This window comes from Nannospalax galili, unplaced genomic scaffold (genome assembly GCF_000622305.1).
Source record: "Nannospalax galili isolate Female #2095 unplaced genomic scaffold, S.galili_v1.0 scaffold158, whole genome shotgun sequence".
NCBI lineage: Eukaryota > Metazoa > Chordata > Mammalia > Rodentia > Spalacidae > Nannospalax > Nannospalax galili.
The window spans coordinates 1,872,900-1,893,223 of record NW_008345290.1 but is presented as its reverse complement, the minus strand read 5'-3'; the positions used below and the strand labels follow the sequence as shown (position 1 = coordinate 1,893,223).

At 41.3% G+C, this 20,324-nt stretch overlaps 1 protein-coding gene and 1 pseudogene across 3 annotated transcripts in view; one reads left to right on the top strand and one right to left on the bottom strand.

Moving 5' to 3' along the window:
• Positions 1-20,324, top strand: part of Rapgef5 (Rap guanine nucleotide exchange factor 5) — a 257,063-nt gene that overhangs the window by 15,139 nt on the left and 221,600 nt on the right. The gene's annotated exons all lie outside the window — the stretch shown is intronic.
• The window catches only part of LOC108491244, a 6,267-nt pseudogene continuing 4,123 nt past the window's right edge, over positions 18,181-20,324 (bottom strand).

Sequence of the window (20,324 nt, the reverse complement as noted above, 5' to 3'; positions counted from 1 at the left end):
CCATCCTCTCAGGGACATGAAAGCGAAGAAAAACAAACATATTAGTTCTGTCTATCTGAGATTACAGAAATGAATAAGGCATGATGCTAGTCCTCAGGGGCTCAAAGCCCAGTGGGGGCAGTGGGAGAGTGAAAACATTGATAGTTACAAAATGTGCAAAATGGTGCACATTGCACAACAGATTGTGATAATTCCAGTGAGAGGATAAGAAGTACCTTGTGAGCCTAAAGTTATGGAATCTACCTCTCTGTGTTCCAGGAAAGCAGGAAAACTTCAGTGCAGAGGGGTCATAGGAAGCGGGGTAGGTCTGTGTCACTTTGATGAGGGTGGTGTCTGACTTAGTTCATTTATGCACTATAGATCACCTAAACTAATAATTTGTGATGCAGTTCTAAGAAACAAGCTTACCTGTTCTATGAGACCTCAAGAAACAGTAGTAACCTGTCAGCTATAGAACCAGTCTGCTAGTTCAAATGAAATGTAGCATGCTATCATTTTAATGAAGTCTTGCTAAAAATACTTTACTGAGCAATTATGTTACTGACAGTTCTTTGATCTCAAAAATGAGACTTGCTGTTACAGTATGAAAAGAACAAAGCCACTTGTAAAATAGCAATCAGAGTTAGTTATTAGGCAACACAGGTTGCAGAGACAGCTCCCTGGCTTGCCCAGAGTCTGATGGTTTACAGTAGGTATGAAGGTGAGTCTGTATTAACTTCATGGCGAATGTGCTTTGTAAACAAAGTAGACAGTCTCCTTCTTGGGTCAAATGCAGTCACATTCTTGTCCCCTGGTACTGCTGTAGTCTTTCTGGGTCTCTGGCCCATCATGCTGGGCATGCTTCCCCCTCAGGGTCTTTGCTCTGTAGTCTCTTAGTTTCAAATCCTCTTCAGTTATTGTGAGTCTTTGCCCAAAGGCCATTCTCTCAGGCTTTAGGATGGTTTCTTGGCCATCCTATTGAATAATCGCCTCTTCTACTTTGTACTGGTTATTATTATATTGTGATGAAGTACCGTGACTAAAAACATCTTAAGGAAGGTTTAATTTTGATGTATGGTTCCAGAGGGATAGAGTCTATCATGGCAGGGAGGGCATGGCATGGCAGCAGAAGCAGGAAACTGGCTAATCACATTTTCATCTATATACCGGAAGGAGAGAGAGAGAGAGAGAGAGAGAGAGAGAGGTGGGATGAAGCTTTAAGAACTTAAGAACTCCAGGCCCATCCCAGTTATGTATTTTCTCCAGCAAGGCTGCACCTTCCAAAAGTTCCAACCCCCTCCCCACCAAGAGGGGTACCACATGTTCAAATGCACGAGGCTATGGGCGGGGTTGAGGGGGCATTTCTCATTCAAACCACCACATTCTACCTCCAGGGCCCCATAGGCTCATGGCTTTTTCATGATACAAAATACATTAGGCTCATGGCTTTTTCATGATGAAAAATATATTTAGTCCAACTTCAAAAGTCCCCATAATCTTTAACAGTTTCAACACTGAAAGTTCAAAATCTCGTCTGAGACTCAAGGCAATCTCTTAAATGTGACTCCTCTCCCCCATTGAAGAAAAAGCAAGAGATGGCTCAGAGGTTAAGAGCACTGGCTGCTCTTGCAGAGAACCTAGGTTTGTTTCCTAGCTTCCATATGACGGCCAACAACCATTTGTAACTCCAGTTCCATGGGATTCGATGCTCTCTTCTGACTTTTGTGGACATTGCACTTACGAACATGCAGGCAATACACTCATACACATAAAATAAAAATAATAAGTAAAATAAAAAAGCAAATTACATACTTTCAGTGGCAGAGAATATGTACATTTCCATTCCAAAAGGGGGAGGGATGGGGGCATAGTGAGGAAATACTGGACCAAAGCTAGAGCGAAATCTAGCAGGACAAGCCCCAAATCCTGTAGCTCCATGTCTGATATCTGGAGGTTCAAATTCAAAAGGCTTATACAGCTCTTCCTCCCAGCTTTGCTGTGTGCAACATACATCTTTCTCTTGGGTTGGTTTCACTCTCTGAATGCAGCTCTTGTTGGGTTGTTTTGACATTGCCAATGTCTTTGGGTCTCCACCATAATCCAGCTTTCACCATCACAACTTCACAAAGTGGCCTCTCAGGGCCCTTGTTTCCTTATAGGGACTCCTGTCACATGTTGCCTGCTTCAGTGGCTCTCTGAAACTGTGGAGAAAGAATTCATGACCCCTTCAATCTTGAATCTTTCCTGTCTCTAAAACAGTACCTTATGGGTGACACTGCTAATTTCAGCTGCCATGTTGGGATGGACCTGGACTGAGATGCACCCTGTCTGCCTTGAACTACAGTGTCAGCAGCTTCTGTGCAGTGAAGTGGTTGTTTTCTAGGAGCAAGCAACCCCTGAGGCTCTTTCACAAATTGGAGGCTTAGTTGAGCAGGATATCGCCCTTAGGGAAGCTTCCTACCTTCCAGTGTAGAGCAGGAGTCTTCTCTTTAGTGGTGCTGATCTCTGTCAGTTACTGCCACTTTCAGCACATGACTCGGCTGTAACGTTAAGCTTCCTAGTGCTCTTTTCTTCTCCAAACCACGTTTTTTCATTTGTTTCTGCCCCACTTGTTCTTTTTAATTCTCAATCTGCATAAGAGTAATAATCATGCTACAGATTCAACATTATGCTGTCTTGAAATTTCTACCACCAAAGAAATTAGTGCATTACTTTTTAATGTAGCCTCATGCAAATTTTCAGGACTTGGACAGAATATAGCTAGATTTTTTTTTTCCCCCAAAATATCACATGAATGGCCTCTAGCTCAGTTGCTAACAGAGTCCTTGTTCTCATCTGAAACCTCATGAGCAAGGCCTCAGCCCACCACATTGCTCTTGACACTGCTTTCTTTTAGGCTTCTACTAGAATGGCCCATTAAGCGCTGCTTATAGCACTCAACAGCTTTTCTAGTCCAAACTTCCAAATACTTCTACATTCCTCTGAAAAGCAACAGGGTCAGTCCTTCACAGCAACAGCCCCACTCCTGGTGCTGATTCCAGTATTACTTTTCTGTTGTGATAAAATACCGTGACCAAAAGCAACAGAAGAGTTTTATTTTGGCTTGTGGGTCCAGAGGGATAGATAAAATCCATCACTGCAGGTCTTTGTTCAACGGCCAGTCTCTTGGGAAGGCTTCTTGGCCACCCTATTTAAAGGTCACACCTTCTGCCTCCTCCCTATATCTAATGTCTCTATCACCTTCAAACATAAATAATTGAGAATTAGCTTATTTGTTTAGGATCAGTTCCCTGTACCAGTAGCTTATAAACTATTTGTGTACCACGAAAATAAAGAATTTACTCTTAACAATTTAGAAGCTTTTGTAGTTGAGTACATTTTATAAAAAAACTTGTTACCTGGTCTTTATTGTATCTCAGATGAACATTTGGGAACCATTTTATGCTCTGCATAATATTGCAGTCACTGTCAATTGACAAAAGCACTTTTCTAGAAAGCCCGTTGTGACTGGGTGGTATGCATAATGGAGAAAGAAGTGGAAGGCTGAGCAGTCACTCAGGGCTGAGGACCTGGTGGCAGGGCTGGGCATGTTCAATAGGGAGGTACTGGAATGAGAAATCAGAGTTCAGGAAGAAAGCGTTGCTGGGACTCAGCAGTTGACTTTCTGTTTTCATCAGGAACTGAAAATCAACCTCTATAAATTCCTCTTGAGAGGATATAATTGTCACAAATGTTCTATGCAGAAAGTCTAGATTCCTAAGACTTATGAAATTATGAACAAGATTGTATATGTGTCTGTATAACAAATCATCACAGTTGTTTATCCCATGTAAGAGACAAAAAAGATGCTTTTTAAATAGCTTCTAAAGCTATTTAAATTTTTTAAATTAATTTGAATTAATAAAGTGTTTAAATATTTTAAAATATTAAACTTTTAAATTTCAGTTTTTAGTTTAAGTGAAGAAGTAGTTATCAGTATATGACTACTGCCCTCACCTACTTTCTTTGTGACTCTAGGCAGATGGAAATGGATCCCCCCCCCTTGTCCTTACACTGCATCTGCCCAGTGTCAGGACTCTCTTTCTGGCCAGATAAGCCCAGCTCCAGCTGCTCTCCAGGCCAGCCTTGGGTCATGTGTAGGAGGTAAGGTAGAAAGCAGCCTGTGGGAAGAGAGGCAGCTGGCTGCATAGAAAGGGGGTGCTATTCTCTTCATCTACTCTGACTGTCCACTTAGAGTCCTGTGTGTTGAGTATAGGGAATCATTGTATGCAGAGCTTTGTACCTGCTTTGCACTCGAGGTTCTGATGGAACACCACGCTTTGTGGCTAATCACTCTCCTTCATCTTCTTTAACTGAAAAGAACAACCAGCTCTGCTCTTGACACTATCAACACACATTCCCCTGCCTACCCTCTTCTCTTTCTTCAGGTGACTGGCCTGCTCCTGGGGCCTGGTACAGTGGAGGCTCTTGTGTGTGCACAACTCTCTTTTTAAATTGGATCCAGGGTGAGTCAGTCAGGGAAGGTACTGATTTCAAACAAGAGAAACCAACTCTGAAAATACTGGAAGGATGTTGGGATGTAGGCAGCTTGCAAAATGATTGGAGGGCTAAAGAGAGGGTTCAAAAGGGGCGGGAACTAAGGGCATTCTCCAGGGAAGAAGGCAGATGGAGAAATGCTGATCACAAATACAGGAACTGGCCAGCCATGGCTTCTCTTCCACTTACCAGCTGAATGACTGTGGGCAAGTGACTTCTCTGTGCTTCCAACGATGGCTATGAATAATAAATGAGTTAGTATTTGTAGAAAGTGCTTAGGACAGTGACAGTAAAGAATAGTGGTGCATCAGAGTTTGGTAAGTGTATATTGCTCAATGAGCTTGTGTGTATACAGACAGTTCCCAATGGGGTATGGTTCAATTTAAGATTTTTCAACTATATAATCGTGTGAAAGGGAACCACATTCAGCAGAAAGCAAAGTGCACATACTGAATATGGGTCTCTTCTTGGCAGCAATGCAGTGTGAAACTCTCATATTGCTGGGCAGCAATTTTGTGGCACCTGGTTGGCCATGTGATCACCATGGGAATCAGTGCACACTCCTCAGCGTCTGGTGTGGCTGAGCTGGGAGGACTGGAAGGCTAGGTATATTGAATGCAGTTTTGACTTAAGATATTTTCAACTTTATCACTTAGGATAGAACCATGGTCAGTTGAGAGGCTCCTGTAGGTGTGGGTGTTGTCATTACTGCTGAACACACGCCAGGTGGCCCCTACCTTCGGGTGCACCCTCCTTACCTCCCCTGCACTGCGCTCCTATCTTTTCCTTAATTTCCGATTGCACATCTTTGTCTAAGCACTTTGGTTCAGTCCTTCTAGGCTCTTTCAGTACCATCAATTCTCAAATATTCATGACCCGAGTCTCTACAGTTAGTCTTGCTCTGTTACCTTATGGGTAGTGTAGTCAGCTTTTGTATGTGTATGTGTGTGTGTATATACATATATATGTGTATGTATTATATTTGCATGATTATTAATAAAATCTCCCTTTTTAAAAATATTTTGTCCTCTAATAATCTGTGTCCTAGGTTGGTTGGTCCCCCTGCCCCTGGCTTCTTCCCTTCCTTCCTTCCCCTCCTTTCCTCTTTCCCCTTCCTAACCTCCCTTCTTTCTGGACATATTGACACACATATAAGGCATATTAAGATCATGTGGAGAAACCTGGTTTTAGCTACGTCTAATTTCTTAAATAGATGTCTGTTGAATGTACTAAACATTCCAAGCAGCTTTAAAAAGTAGAAGTTTTTCATTAATAGTTTAGTATGAGAACTGTAGAATTATCACAATGAAATGTTAACATTTGACATGAATGTGCATCTATATTGCAGAACTGAGTGGGCTCAGTTACCTAGCATGCATTACAAGATGAGAAGCATTTGTTTTAACTACATACGTGTATACCTTTAAACAAATGATTGTGTGACTTCGGTAACCACATAAAATGTACTCCTTATGACAGCCACATCATGTAGTGCACCTCTGCATACCTTGTGGCGACTTGCTCTCTCAGGTACAGAAGAGCGTGAGAAAGCCAGCATGAGGTTGGTTAGTGGTCTAAAGTGTCGCCTGCTGGCTAATAGAACTGTGATTGTGCAGAGGCACCTGTCATCCAGCTGGCGATACACAGGACTTAAGTGATGGCTTCGTGAAAGGAATTACCTGCCATGAGCCATGGAATTAATTTATCATTGGAACACTTTCAAAAACAAGTTTCCCCATGTGTGTCAAATCTTCTCAGTAATAAGACGTAGGGATGGCTGTTGAAAACCTTTTGTTAGCATTGAATCTTGAGAAATGTGGGTGAGAGAGGCAGGAGCAAGAGGCTAGAAGCAAGATCTGTTCTCTGAAACTGGAATTGTCCTATTTTCATCTTTACATCTAAGGTTTCATTTATGTCAATGACTTTTGTGCTGCTGTTGGCACACACTTATAAGACAATGTGGGCACACAGTGAGCTAGCTAAGTCCTAGCTTCATTGGCTTATGAATGTATTTCTAGCATTGCCATTGAAACCTGCCTACAATGAAGAGGAGACTTTGGCTGGTGTGGCACAAAGCACAGCAACCCATAGGAGGCTAGATAACACCTCAGGAGAGAGCCCTCATCCCAAGGTATGTGTCATGGCTTATCCATGGGTCATTTTAGAGATTATCCTTTGTGGGTAAGTTAGGGATTTCAGAATCCATCAAATGTAGTTCTTCAATTATTTTGTTTTAAATTATGGTATTAAATATACATAGCACAAGTATTATCAGCATTAACTATTTTTTCAGTGTAGCATATAGTACATTCTCAATGTTGTGCAACTAGTTTCTAGCATCATATATTTAAAGGCAGCATGGCATAAAAAGCCTTATTATAAATATGCCTAGGAGCTTAACAGTAGTTTACTGTTCTATGTTTTCCCACCACTTACAAGAAGTGTCTTCCAATTCATACTTTTGCAATATTTAATAGGAACAGGAAGAAATCCTTGGCCACCTGCTTACTGCCGTCCCCTTTCTGAGTGTACTTTCTTACTTGAAAGTTCTTGGTCAACTTAGTACTTCCTGCAGCTATTTTTCATTTCAGGACCTTTTATTTCAAGGAACACAGACAATATCAAAGTCAAGAGGTATAGAAACACCAGCTTCCATAGGGCTCATGTACTTGGAGAGCTTTATATCTCTTAGAAAAAGGAAGAAGTTAAGCCCTTCAGTTTTACCTTCATCTGTGAGTCTTATGAGTTTCCAATCTAACTTAAGAACTACTTTAAAAGCAACTATCTTGGTGATTTAATCTTACCCTCCATGACAAATTTGTGTGGAGAAGTTGTCAACTGTACGTGTATTTCAGGGTTCTTTACAACTGCTCTCCCTACTATGGGCTCCTAACTCTGTTCCTTGTCTTCATGCCAAGGGCAGGACACTGGTGTTCTCTTATATCAAACCGGAGAGCTGGCATTCAGGACTCAGAAAGGACTGTGATGGACAGTATAGGACCATGAGGCAGGGAAGAAGCTTAAGTTCTTGCTTATGGTTTAGAAAGGTCCAGTGTTTTATACATAGGGCTCATGATTAATTTTTTTAAAAAGATGTGCAATTTGCATGTCTAAAGAGTTAGTGGTGAATGTAACACCTGGGTAGATGAGGCTTTAGATTCCACTAGAAATGAACTTGTGCCATTCTGTCTTGTAAAACATAGTTGCCTTATCACACATAGTCTACCCCTCTCTTGCTCCCTCTTTGAAGCTGATATAGAATTTGATTGTGTACAAATGAAATTACATTCACACATTTGGGACCTCAAATGCCAATGATTGATATTTAGCTTGACAGTATTTATTTCCTAAATTGTTTTCTTTAGATGTTAGACCTGACCGGTTACTGGGTAGTAACAGCAGAAAACAGTGCTTAAGTGCTTCAGCAAATAGGCCACGGAGCAGACACTCCAGACACTGAGGTTATTACAACAGGAGCTTTGGCAAAGCTCAGTTTGTGTCCTTTACCCATGATCAGCCACTCAGAAAAGGGAAGGCTGCCTGTGTCTTCCTGCTCTGTGGTTTGAATGTCTCTACCAGGTTCCTCATGTCTCTTTCCTTTACTGGAGGGCGTCCTCCAGGGTTACACAGTCAGCTTTGCAGAATGAACAGCACAGAGTGGGAGGGGCAGTCAATAAACACATCCTTCTAGAAGTGTCTTCAGCCTTGTCTTATATTCTTGGTTCTTCACCCAGAGATGTATCAGTTCTTCTCCTGTCCGCGAATACTCCAGAATCCTTAAATTTGGGTTTCTTTCTGACGTGAGAATTGTTCTTTTAGTGTAATCCTTTATGCATAAAGAATTCAAAATGAAGTTTAAACGCAAGTAAAAATTTAGAGTTTTAAAGCCAGAACCCCTTGAGAAATATATCTTACCATAATTGTGCTTAGAGAGAAGGGGTGAATGCAAAAAATACAAAAAAGAAAGAAAAAGAAAAAGATTTGCTTTTGGATCACATAGCAGAGTCTGTGTAAAGTGGAGTAAGAACGTGGCTTTCCATTACACGGTAGAACAAAAGTGAGGAGAAGACTCCAAGTGTGTCTAGAAGTCTGGGGTAACTGCAGATTGCTTCGGTCTGAAGAGCTAAGTTCTGGTGTTGTTCTTTTCCTGCCACTCCTTTCTGCTGTAGGATATTCTGTTTGGGCCACCTTGTTTGCTTAGCCTCCCCAACCAAGAAAGTAAGAGGCAAGCTCGTGTCTGAACCTGATTTGAATGTTGCCAACAAGTTATCAGTCAGCAGTTAAGAAGAGTGGTTTAGAGGTGTAGAAGATTTTGAAATTGTCAGATTAAAGCAATTTAGCACTAAGACAGCTTTTCATTAGCTGCATCTGTTAATAGCAGTAAATATGCTTTGAAATGGTAAATGATAAAATAGATTTAAAAATTCCAGATTTCTTGGACAGATGTGTTTAAGACTGTTGGATTAAGCAGGTTTATTTACTACAGGAATTTATTAACATTTTCAATTGTTTATGTGCAGTTTTCATTTTTAGTAGATATTAAATCTTTGAGAATTTCATATAATGTAATATATTTTGATCATATTTGCCCCAGCTTCTCCCCTTAACTCCTCCAACATCCATCCCTAGCTCCCTAATGCTTAAACAACTTCCTGGCCTCTTTTTTTAAAAAAATTAATAACCCAACAACTCCAATTTCTGCTGTTCATATACTTCTGGGTATGAGTCCATCCAATGGAGCATGGAGCACCCTTAAAGAAAACTGACTCTCCTTCTCCCAGAAGCCATCAACTTTGAATAGTGCCCTCCATGCTGGAGTATTGACTTGGTTTGGTCCTGCGCAGGTCTTGTGCAGGCAACCACAGCTGCCGAGAGTTCAGGAGTGCAGTGGTCTTGCCACGTCCAGAAGACAGGGTTTTGTTCCAGGCCTCCCTGACCTCTGGCTCTTACAGTCTTTCTGGCCCCTATTCTGTGATGGTCTCTGGGCCTTGGAGAAGGGTATGTGATACAGATGTCCATTTGTGGCTGAGAACTCCACTGACACTCTCTGCACTTTGAGCAATTATGTGTTTCCTCATTAACCATCTTCCACTGCACAAAGAAACTTCTCTGATGAAGTCTGAGAGCAAATCTATGGATGGAGAGATAGGAATTTAGAGGACAGTTTGTTACTATGTCCATTTAGCAAAATAGTAGTGAGTTCACCCCTGGATCCTTTGAGCTCCCTAACCATGGGTTTTTGGCCAGATTTGCAGTACCAGGCATGTAGTTTCCTCCTGCGGAGCAGGTCTTAAATCCAATCAGAAAATGGTTGGGTACCCCCATCACATTCCTGCCATAGCTTCAGTTTTCATTCTTGAGGAGGGAGAGTCCAGAAAAGGACATCTTCAACATTGACTTTTCCCCTATAATTCTTGCTAGGAGGGTCTTTGTTGATGTCTGGAGAGGCTTTTGGATTTAGAAACACTTGCAGAGGGAAACATGATTAATGTCTAGGTGGCATAGATCTGTCTTCTCAAATTTCACTGTGATATGAGTCACCTGGGGCTCTGATTAGCTTCATCCTCAGAAGGAACATTTCTAGCTGGTATGGAGACTGAGAATCAGCATGACACAGAAACACTTGTGTGAGGCTGGTGTTGCTGGTTCCCAGACCACACCTGGAGGAAGGCTGTAGGTGAGTGTTAATGATGGTCATCTGGAGATTGGCTGAGACAGACCCAAAGAAGATGGCATTTGCCAGGTGGGTTTAGTAGCATCCAGGAGTCCAATGGGTTGTTCCTAATGAGGCAGGAGAATGGAGCGACGGTTGCTGATGCCACATTCCTTTGGAAGGTTGGAATTTCTAGGGGAATTTAGAACACTAAAGATCCTTTTGAATTCCGAAAACATCAGCACATACTTTAGTGGCCTACAGGCTATGTGCTCCTTTTCTTATTCTGCCTGGAGGAATCTTAGTGATGTTTGCTGGTGCTGCAGTGAATCTTTGTGTTACAGTAGAAGGTTGCAGGAAAGAGGAAACACTAACAAAAGACTATGATGAGCTGCGTAATCACAGCACTAGGACAGGAGGATCTCAAATTGGAGGCCAGTTTGGACTATATAGTAAGTTCAAGGCCAGTCAGATAGCCATCTGTAAATATGTAGTAAGCCCCTGTCTCAGACACACAGACACAGACACACACATACACACACACACACACAGACACAGACACAGACACAGAGAGAGAGACTATGATTTACTAGAGAAAAGATATCTAGGCAGAAGAAATAGTATGGTAAGTAACCTTAGAGGGGAGGGTATTTGGTAGAGGCAGAAGATCTAAACTAGCATCCAGGAGTTGGGAAGGGCAAGGATATAGAAAGTCCTTCACCTCCTATGGTTCAACTTAAAACTGTTTGACTTTCCCATGGTATAAAGGCAGTACTCATTCAGTGCCATACTTTGAATTTGAAGTTTGGATTTTTTCCTGGGCTAGCTTTATGTGATAGTATAGTACTTTCTTAAGATGCTGGTCAGTGCAGCCAGCCACACAAACATGAAAGGACACCATTCTACAGCATACTGTGTTTCTAAGCTAGGTGATTCAGTGGGTTAGGTCACTTGAATGCACTTTCTACTCACAGTGGGTTTTGAGAAGTGTCTGTAGTCAGAGTAAAAAATTCATTAGCATGAAAGCAGTACAATACAGATTAGGCTCTTCCTGGTGTAAAGAGGGAGGCTCCACAGAAAGTGACTGTACTTTGTAGAATCTGATTTTAGCAAATAAAGAAGAATGACAGTTCGGGTGCCATACCTGGAAACATGAAAAGGAAATAGAGGACAAGATCGGGGAGACATTCTGATAAATACTCAGAAAAGTAGAAGGAAGTAAAAGAGGCTGATGTGGGTATAATGTGAGTTTGAAGGACTTTGGCTTATAAAGAGACATGTGCAAGAGGAAGGAGGGTCATGTGATCCAGAAGAAAGTTTAGCAAGCCTACCAAGACCCAAGTGCAACTAATCAAAGGCTGTGAAGTGAAGGATGATCCAACAGTTTTGTCAGTGGTCAGTGCACATAAAAGGAAGACCTATTCCTATAGTCATTATCAAGGTACTGATCAGACATTTTGCTATTCATGTCTCTGTGAAGACAATGGTGCTGCTTTTTTAAGCTGGAATTGCCCAAAGTTGGCAGAAACAAGAGTTCCTAAAAGACATCAGAAAGCCAGAGAACTGGAGTTGTGTGATATTAAGAGTACATCTGGAATCACAGTACTTGTTATGGAGGATCTGTATCAAAACCCTAGAGAACACATTGAAGTGCATTTGTCCCTTCTGATACACACACACACACACACACACACACACACGTACATGCATATATGTGTGTATATATAAAATATTTATTTGAGACAAAATAGGCTGGTCTTGAGCTAATGATCCTCCTGCTTCACCCTCCTGTGTAATGGGATTACAGGTGTGTACCACCATGCCTGTCTCTGATCTTTTTGAATTAAAAGACAGTATTAACTAAAAGACTTGGTGATCACCGTTGAAGAAATCTAGTCATAACTAAGAGAATAGGTTTGGAGTGGATGACATGGTTTTTCTTTTGTCAGTATCAAGGTAAAACTTTTGTTTATATCAAAATCAGCTGTACTTAAACTTCGGATAGTGGTCGTGGCAGGTGACAGAACCCTATAGAAATTCTGTGCTCAAGTGACAAAAGACCTTGATTACAACCACCTAATAGGCATGGGCTGATTCCATATTATCTCTTTCAGAACTCCCAAGGATGGGAAATGTGGCTAACCCTGGTGGGTCAGAAGAGTGAATGCAATAGCTGTGAATAAATGACCCTTGGTATAGGGCCCTGGGGATGTGCCAGGGGGAGAATGTTTTCCCTTTTATACCCTGTTTTCCCTCTGACCAGGAAGGACCTTAGGTGAGAAGATTCTATCTTGGTGTGTAGAGAAGTCAGTTAAAGTGTTCCACAGACCTGATTTTGTAACAGACCTCTCCCAGGTCCTAGGGATGTGGGTAAAAAGATAAGGTCTTATTTCTTGAGAAGCTGTAAGCTGGTAGAGAAGACCCACATTCCTGTGCCTACTAAGACATTTGCTGAATGCTGTGCCATAGTGGTAGTTTAAAACACTTTTTATAAAGTAGGCACTGTTCTAAGCCCTTTGCATCATTTTAAGCTTAAAACCCCCAAGGTGTAGTCCCAGGGTCTCCAACATCAACATCCTCTGAGAACTTGTTAAAAATGAAGATTCTCAGGTTCTACCCAGACCCACTGAACACAAAACTCGGGGGGCAGGGGGAGGGTGTCCAGGGATCTGTTTTATAATTCTCTAGGATATAATGAAGTTTGAAAAAGATCACTATTTTAAGTAATTTATTCTTTATAATAACCATACAAGTAGTAATCCCAGTGACATAAAGAAGTTAAATAACTTGCCTATTTAAAACATTTAAAATGTTTTAAAATTAATTCTTTGAGAAATTTATACAATGTATTTTGATGATATTCACACTCCTTCTATGTCTCTTCTCATATCCAGCCCCCAGCTCCCTACCCTCTACAACTTCATACTGTCTTTCTCTCTCTTTAATAGCCCATCTGGTCCAATTTGTGTCATCCATGTACTTCTAGGTATGAGTCTGCCCATTGGAGCATGGTCTCCCCTCCAGGAGCCACACCTTTAAAGAAAACTGTCCCCCTCTTCCCCAGAAGCCATCAACTGTCTACAGCTTCTTGGTTATAGGAGGGGACTCATGAACTCCTTCCCACTCCATGTTAGAGTGTTGACTGGCTTGCTCTTGTGCAAGTCTTGTGCAGACAGTCACAGCTGCTCTAAGTTCATGAGTGCAAAGGTTCTGCCATGTTTAAAAGACAGGATTTTGTTCTGGTCTTCTTCAACCTCTGGCCCTTAGAATATTTCTGCTCCTTATTCTGTAATGGTCCATGAGCCTTGGGAAGAGGTGTGATGTACGTGTCCCATTTGTGACTGAGCATTCCACTGACAGTTATTTTCTGTACTTTGACCAATTGTCAACCACTATCTACTGCACAAGGAACTTCTCTGGTAAGATTTGAGTGCTGCATTAATCTACAAGTAGTTACAACTTTACAGGGACGTTTACACTTGATCTTAGCCAAAGGCCAAGAAGCGATGCAGGGAAGTTTAATACTATGTCCATTTAGCAAAATAATAGTAGTAGGTTCACCTCTGGGTCCTGTGAGCTCTTTAACCATGGGTTCTTGGCCAGATTTTCAGTACCAGACATGTGTCTCCTCTTATGAGGAGACCTTAAATACAATCAAAGTGTTCGGATCCCCCCATAACATTTCTGCCAGTATTACGCCCATGGACATATCTTGCCACACCCGTCATTATTGCAGTTCACATGGTTTACAACTGGGTAAGACTGTTGATGATCCCCACTCCAGCAGCCTACATAGCACCTTCCAGGACTATGAAAGCTAGCCAGCAGGGAGAAAGCTTCCTAATCAGTATCAACTTGATTTCTCCATGTAGGATACAACTTCAGAGAGGTATGGATGGACTTTGAATGTAAGCATTTTTAATTGAGGGCTGCACTATTTAAGTACTATGCACGGCTGCCTCCCAAGAAAGGTATAATGTAGGGGAAGGGGCTGAAAAGACTGGGAGGTGGACATAGTTAAGGAAGGAATTAAAAGAGTTGTTTTTTTTCCCCTTTACAATCACGTAATGAAAACTATGTGCAATACATCATCTTAGACACTGGACATTTAGAAGTATGAGCACAAGGTAAAATTCCTGTAGTGAATAAGGGGAAATCCAAATGCAAATGAGCATCTAAAGTCTAAAATGCTTTGGAAACACATAAAAGAAACTCTGAAAGGAGATTTGACCATATATAAACACATTGTAGCATAAACTCCATGGAAGTTTAAATATTTGACAGTCATTTGAGGCATTGAGAATAGCACAAGATTCTGACATTTGAAATAGCATATTGTTCCCTTGGATTTACTAGTATTTTTATAAATTTAGCCCTTTGCACCTTTGCATCAGTTTTCTGTAATCTATACCCCAGCTTCCTCTTTGTTTTATTTTGTTTTTTAGACAGGGTGCCCTTGAGCCTGCTTTGTAACTGAGACTGCTCTTGAACTCCTGATCCTCCTGCCTCTACTTCCCAAGTGCTGGGATTGTAAGCCTGTCTCACCATGGCAAGCTTCTTAAACTGTGGGTTGTGACCTTTATGGAGTCATATAACTGACTGTGGGGGAGTCATGAAAAATTTGGCAGTAGTAAAAGGTTTCTGAATATGTAGCAACTAAAAATTAGTTCAAACTCAAATATATAATCAGGGGCTAGGGAGATAGCCTCATCAGTAAACTGTTTACCATACAGCATGAGAACCTGAATTGGATCCCAGCACCCATATAAAAAGCCAGGCACAATGGTGGGCACTTATAATCCTCATGCTGGAGAAGTGGAGACAGGCAGATCCCTGGGGTTTCCTGGCCAGACAGCCTAGCCTAATTAATGGACCCCAGGTCCCAGTGAGAAATCTTGTCTTAATCAACAAGGGTGACTCCTGAGGAATGATACTCAAGGTTGGCCTCTGGCCTCACACTCGTGTATACACATGTTCATACGTTACTACCCCCTGGATACATGAACACATACACACAAATCAAATGAGTAATGAATTCAAGGTTTTTGTAGTGCTCTACTTTGTGGAATTGCATGATGTCACTGTATCTTCCTTCTGAGCACACAATATATGCACTTGTACCACATGTGCCATCATATCAAGCAATTTCAATTAACATTGCCTGAAACACCTCGCCTCGGATTCAAGACTATTGAGTGTTATGCAGTGAAGTGTTTTTACTGTACGTGCAAAATTTCCTGCTGTTACAAAAATATAATGGTTTAACTGTGGAAAGTAAAAGACAGTATTTTCTGTTATTCCTGAGCACATGTCAAATTAGTTTACTTTTGGGTTGTAGTATATTAGAATGTTTGGTCTTAAAAATGGCTGTTTGAGTTGCTGGTTTGAGTTTCATAAAAAATCATTCAATGAATTTGGCTTGGGATTAGGACAGAATTTCCAACAATTTCTGAAATGACCTAAACATACTTGTACCATTTCATACCGTCTATTTATGTGATGCAGTGTTCTTAGTATTAACTATTATAAAATAGAAGTATCAGTCAACTCTGAAAAATATTTAAGTTGTGCTATATCCTGAAATATAAATTATGCAGCCAAAATTTCAGTTTGTTTTTTGGGTTTTTTTTTTTTTTTTTTTTTTTTTTGAAAGGGTCCCCTAGTCACAGCCTGCCTGGAAGTCACGATGTGAACAAGGCTGGCCTTGATCTCACCTGCCTCTGCCCCCAGAGGGCTGGGACTAAAGATGCATGCCATCACACCAACATCAAAATTTCATTTAAAAATTTTTTTAAAAATGTGTATGTATAGCAGGGTGTGGTGGTGCATGCCTTTAACCCCAGCACTTGGGAGGCAGAGGCAGGTGGATCTCTGTGAGTTCGAGTCCAGCCTGGTCTACATAGTGAGTTCCAGGACAGCTGGGGCTACAGGGAGACCCTGTCTCAAAAAGACCGAAAAAAAAAAAAAAATGTGTATGTATGTATGTTTGTATGCCACATGTCCCCATGTGGTGGGTGTCCCCAGAAGCCAGAAGAAGGCTTTGGATCCATTGGAGTTGGAATTATAGGCTGTCGTGAGCCTTCTGATGTGGATGCTGATAACTAAACTCAGGTCCTTTAGAAGAGCAACAAGTACTCTTAACTGCTGAACCGTATCTCTAGTCCTTAATTCTTTTTAAAAATATTTTATTTATTATTTTTATTTTTTTATGTGTATGAATGTATTGCCTGCATGTATGTGAGTGCACCCGTGTTGTGCAATGCTGTGGAGGTCAGAAGAGGGCTTCGGATTCCCCTGGAACTGGAGCTAAGGATGGTTCATAGCCACCATGTGGGTGCTGGGAATCGAACCCTGCTCCTCTCCAAGAGCAGTCAGTGCTCTTAACTGCTGAGCCATCTCTCCAGCCCCTAGTCTGTAATTTTTTACATAAAAATGAACAGAAACATCCATCTCATTAGTATGGAGATCGGCTTTCATCCTTAATAAATGGTAAAATGATTTGGATACCAAAGAACTGTTTTAAAATAAATTTCTGGGTGCTGGAGAAATGACTCAGTGGTTAAAAGCACTGCCGCTGCTCTTGCAGAGGACCCGGGTTCAATTTCCAGCACCCACATGGAGGCTAACAGCTGTCCATAACTCCAGTTCCAGGAGCTCCAATGCCCTCTTTTGACCTCTGTGGGCTTTGCACGACATGGGTGCACTTACATGCATGCAAATGATGCACTCACACAAAATAAAAATAGTAAACAAAATATTAAAAATAAATTTCTTTATGATTTACTATCAATAAATACTTTATTTGTATTACTATTTTATATCTTTGTATACCTGGAATTGCATTAAAATGTCTTGGGTGAAAAGAAGTGGGAAAAGTTTAAGAAGCCCTGGTGTAGACCGAAAGCTTTGGTATAGACCGGTAAGGAGAGTACTGCTAGATTACGTGGAACATGGTTCAGGAGCACATAGGGCAGGCAAACTTAAAAATGTATCAATTTGTTTTCTTTTTTGCTAAAGATAATGTGTAAGGAGATGTTCTAGGGTTTAATATGTTGTATATGAAGATGTCACAGGCCGGAGTGGGCAGGAAAGCCTGAGGGAGTCCTGCTGAGGAAAGTGCATCTTTTAAAACAAAGGAATAAATGCTTTATTTGGAAATAATATTTTTAATATTTTCTTGAGACTGTATTTGTGGGAAGAAGGAGACTGTTAACTCTTCATTTTGAATTAATTTTAGACTTTTGAAGTTTCATACTGGGTATGGTGATTCCCAGATGTAATCATAGCACTTGGAAGGCTGAGACAGGAGGATGGAGAATTTGAGTCCAGCCTGAACAATTTCATTTGGTTTCTTCCAGTGTAAGATAGTTCCCTTATTTATGTTGATTTCTCATAAATTTAAAAATTTTATTAGTGCTCAGAGCAGTTACTTTAAAGAACACACCTCGATTTGGAGTTACCTGATGTTTTCTCATGTAATTCAGCTATGCGTTTTGATGGAAAGACTGTGAAAGTGGTTTTCTCAGTTCAGGTAATAACAGGCAAATGAATGTCACCCTATCCCCTGATGACATGCTTAATGGGGATATGCCGAGCCCCATTGTGAAGTGACTTTTCTTGTGTGCTCATTTTCTTGTGGGGAGATGTGTGGGCACAGTGGCAAAGATCCTATGGCACATCACACTGCTGCAGTCCACTCACTTTACCATCCAGTCCTGGCTCTTGTGTATAGTCTTATTATTTCATTCATTTTCTGTTTTACTCTTTTGATTACATTTAGTAGTTGGAATTGTTCTGTGGGGAAGGTGTATCCTTTCTCCTCACATTCACTTGTTTATTAAATTACTTATATCAATATGAACTACTGGATATTTGTTATATAAGTTATCATTTGGTACTTAATTTATTTTGCTGCTTAGAGTGTTCTGGATGGAGCTGTCAAAGAGCTGTTTCTTTTCTTTTTTTTTTATGGTGAAAAAAAATCTGTATTTAGAATTAGACTACTGGACTGCTTAGATGATCCAAATTTTGTTGGCAACATCCAAAGCATCGTAATCAGGAGCCAGACGACATAGGCCTTCTTCTCTCCATCAGGTCTGATCAAAGTTTTGACTTTGGCCACATCAATGTCAGTTTCTTCACAGCCTGTTTGATCTGGTGCTTGTTGGCCCTGACATCCACAATGAACACAAGTGTGTTGTCTTCTATTTTCTTCATGGCTAACTCCGTGGTCAGGGGGAACTTGATGGCATAGTGGTCAAGCTTGTTTCTCCTGGGGGCGCTCTTGCAAGGGTATTTGGGCTGCCTCTGGAGCCACAAAGTCTTGGATCGCGGAAGGTGGGTGACGTGTGGATCTTCTGCTTTTTGTGGCTGTGGACACCTTTCAGCACTGCCTCCTTGGCTTTCAATGCCTTCGCTTTGGCTTCGGCTTTGGGAGGGGCAGGAGCTTCCTTCTTGGTGCCATCTTGGTGTGGGGGGCTGCTTCATGTCTGCCATTGTGGGAAGGGGTCCCCTGGGAGTCCAGTCCAACTAGGTGGGCATATATTAGTAAAAGTGGAGGGTTCAGTGACAAATGGGGCAAGTGTACTGATTTAACCATTGCCCCATAACTTTTAGTTACTTGATTCTGACATTTTTTATATATATTTTATATATTATTTTTATTTTATGTGTATGAGTGTATTGCCTGCATGTATGTAAGTGCACCCATGTCATGCAGTGCTGTGGAGGTCAGAAGAGGGCATTGGATTTCCCTAGAATTGGAGTTAAGGACGATTCTAGCCGCCATGTAGGTGCTGGGAATCGAACCTGGGTCTTCTGCAAGAGCAGTCAGTGCTCTTTACCACTGAGCCATCTTTCCAGCCCAGATTCCTACATTTTAAACGTTTTCTGTGATTGCATCAACTAGGGAAGCTCACAGTGGTAGGCAAAATCATTCTCTTGTTTGTAAACACAGTCAAAATATCTTCCCAGTGATTGAATAAAATCAGATTGCTGGAGCTCTGAGGTTTGTTTCTGTTGTGTTGACTGTATATTTTGGAGGTCTTGTTGATTTATCTCTCTAAGTAGGCAAGACTATGGAATGTTTGTCATTTTTACCAGAACCCACTTTCCTTTTCTACTTTAGCTTTTTTTTTAAAAAAAAATTATTTATTTTTATTTTATGTGTACGAGTGTATTGCCTGCATGTACGTGAGTGCACCTGTGTTGTGCAATGCTGCGGAGGTCAGAAGAGGGCTTCGGATTCCCCTGGAACTGGAGATAAGGATGGTTCATAGCCACCATGTGAGTGCTGGGAATCAAACCCTGGTCCTCTGCAAGAGCAGTCAGTGCTCAACTGCTGAGCCAACTCTCCAGCCCCTCTACTTTAGCTTTTAAATAGGGAAACATGTTTTTACTAGCATGGAGTCCTTTGATAATAGGCAAAGTGAAGTTTAGTGCTGTAGATGCCATTAAGAGGGAATCCCTTTCAGAAAGTATGTGGGCACTGTGTACTCCATGCAGATATGGAGAAACTGGCTTAGGGCTATGTCTAGGATGAAGTCTGTAGAAAACAAGTATCATGTGAGCAGGTGCAGGGTGGGGTTTGCTAAGCAGTAACTTTGTTCTGTACTAGCCTTTCTGAGTCTGACACTCAGATTTCAGTGTCCCATTTTCCCCTTTCTTCAGTGGGGCATGTGTGGGAGGTGATGTTTGAAGAGTGCTCTAAGCCCCAGAGCTGAAGGGGGTAAGGAGAGATTCAAATGGTCAGTCATAGTCATTTATTTATGCAGTATATGATTTATGGTACTGGAGAGATGGCTCAGTGGTTAAGAGCATTGGCTGCTCTTGCAGAGGACCTGGGTTCAGTTCCCAGCACCCACATGGCAATTAACAACCATCTGTAACTCTAGTTCAGGAGATCCAACATCCTTTTCTGATCTCTGCAGGCATTGTATGAAACAGGTGCACTTATACACATGTAGACAATACACTCATACATATAAAATAATAAAATATTTTATCTTTAATTAATTTTAATTATATTTAATTATGTGTGTGAATGTGCACTTGTGAGTGCAGGTACCGGTGAAGTCCAGAAGAAGGCATCAGTGCCCCTGGAGCAAAAGTTACACGTGTTTTTTAGCTGCCTGATGGAGGTGCTCAGAGCCAAATG